Source organism: Blennius ocellaris, assembly GCF_963422515.1.
Source record: "Blennius ocellaris genome assembly, chromosome: 5".
In the NCBI taxonomy this organism is placed as follows: domain Eukaryota; kingdom Metazoa; phylum Chordata; class Actinopteri; order Blenniiformes; family Blenniidae; genus Blennius; species Blennius ocellaris.
Window position 1 is genome coordinate 20,696,833 of NC_137654.1, and position 2,500 is coordinate 20,699,332.

Consider the following 2,500-nt stretch of genomic DNA (forward strand, 5'->3'; position numbering starts at 1 on the left):
TCATTTGACGCTTTCCAAAATGTGAAAATGTGTGTGTGCGCGTTTCCTCGATGTGTGCGCGCTTCTGATGAACATTATTCTGCTTTGTAGAGTTTTGTAATCCAGCCATGGACTCAGGCTAGAGTGCTAAAGTGCTGCTAACAAGGCCTGTTTAACATTCTCTCCCCTGCTCAACATACAATTATTCCACTTCGCTGCCATTAACATGTACAGTAGGACTGGGCTTTTAATTGGCCTGATATGACTAATGCCAGATCAACTTGGATTTGCTAATTAGTTTTTGCTTTAAAAGTGCCATCAGGACATGAAATATTCATTGATGTGAGGTGGAGCGAGGACTGTGGGTGGTATTAGTGGGATATTAGTGGTATAGGCAGGCTGCTCGAATGTGCTGGGAGAAGAGATTGAACCTACGTTGGCCTGTTGTGGTCGGTTATTCATACTTTGGGTGAGGTGTTAGTTTTTCGTCATAATTTTAGACACCCACACACACACACACGCACACACACACACACACTCATCCCGCTCACGCATACACCACCTCCTTTCTCAGCATCACAAGGCCATCTCTTCTCCTCCAGCCCCCATTTCTTCTCTCTTGTTTCTCTCTCCTACTCTCACCTCCCCATGCCCTCCTCCCCCCCCTTCCCATTATTTCATTTTTTTTTTCTCATCTCACATCCTTTTTTCTCTCCTCACCTTTTCCACGTTCCTTCACTTCGCTCCACCCCAGCCTTCGCCCTCCACGTACTGCGTCCCGGCTTCACCTCCCTCCCTTTCTCTTTTTTTTTTCCAGGCCTCCTCTTTCTCCTCCTCCTCCTCCTCCTCCTCCTCCTCCTCCTCTTCTTTTTCCCTCCCACTCCTTAATCCTCCTCCTCCTCCACCTCCTCCACCCCCTCCTCTGCTGTAAGTGGGCCAGGTGCCTCCTGTGGCCTCCCCTACTCCATTTCTCATTTTTACCCTTCCTCTACTCCTTTTCTCATTTTTACCCTCTGCCTGTTCCCTTTCTCATTTTTATCCTTCCCCCTGACCCCAGCTCATATTTATACATCCTGTTAATGCAACAGCTCACAATACAGGCGAGGTCAAGCCTTCTCCTTACAATACAAACAGTTTTGGGGGGGTGTGATGCAGTCGTGACTGTCAAATTGAGAAGCACAACTTAGCAGAAGTTTTTTTTCTTTTTTTCTTTTTTTCCGTCAGGTTCGAGGTGACTTGTTTGGTTTTAGAAATGTTACGAAAGCTTCCTTTTTTTTTTTCAGTGCTAAAAACTGATCCTTTGTGTATGATTATGTGAACTCGGCAAGGAAAGTGGAGCGCTGTCATTGTTGCCGGACAGTTTATGTGCTCTTTTGTGTCAGTGTAGTTCCCTTTATGAACAACAGAGGTGAAGCCAATCCAAACGCAAACAGAAGTGAGTAGGTTCACATCCGCTTTTCAGTGGCGAGGGGCAAATCCCCCCCCCGAATGGCCCCGTCACTGCTTTCCCCAACATCACACATGTAAAGACACACTCCGAAATCTTCAGATGTACATAGAAGTGTGACTGTCTTGGTCTTCCTTCTCTGCGCCAAATGTGTTTTTCACCTCATCTCACCGTCTCTATTTTCTTCTTTCTCCCCAGTTTCCTCTGTTCATTCATTGTCATTCTGTCTGCCTTTTGTCTCTGGCTGCTTCTTAGGTGCCCTCTTCGTTTTAACCCCCCCCCCCCCTCCTGGTTGTTTTGGTGTGTGCGCTGGTGTGTCACGAAGGGGGTGGCAGTTGATTGGTGGTTGGTGGTTTGGACAGACACCTGATACTGGCACTGCCTCACATTGTGGGAATGTGTGACTTCTTCAAAATTAGGTTTCCGAGGTGGGTGTTGTCCTCGGCGATGGCGAGAGCCATCATGAGAGGTTTACACAGTGGTCCTTTTGTCTCTCCCTCTCACATTGTGTCTCTTACGTCTGGCTTTGCCTCTTTTCTACATGAATTAGCAGTTTCTTTCCATCGCCGTCAGGGGGAGGGAAAAAAGTAGGCAGTACTTCCAAAAAGCCTCCGGGCCATGGCAGCTGTTCATGTTAGTCAACAGGTGACAGTCAAACGTCAGAGCACATTGAAGTAAACACTCTGTGAGTGAAAAGGCAGACAGATATGGAGGAGGGGGGGGATTACCGAGGAGGAGATTTTTAGGACAGAAGTGAGGGTCCAGGTGAGGCGTTTGTCTGATCAAACCTTGCTCCTCGTCAATCACGGCGGACTCGCTCGCCTCGAGCCGCACTGCTCAAGGCCTCCATGCAAATGACCTCGCAAAAGTCACTTTTTCCAAACTGTTGGAAGAAGCCCGATTTGAAAATTGACTTTGAATCTGCTTGAGATGTGTTGCGCTGTCGGCAGCTCTCAAAGAGACGCGGCATCGAATTGCATCCATTCGCCCGCGTGCAGGCCAATCAAGAAGCAGCACGAGAAAACAAAGAAGACAAAGCTTTTACATCCTTACTTGCGAATTTATTCGAATGTG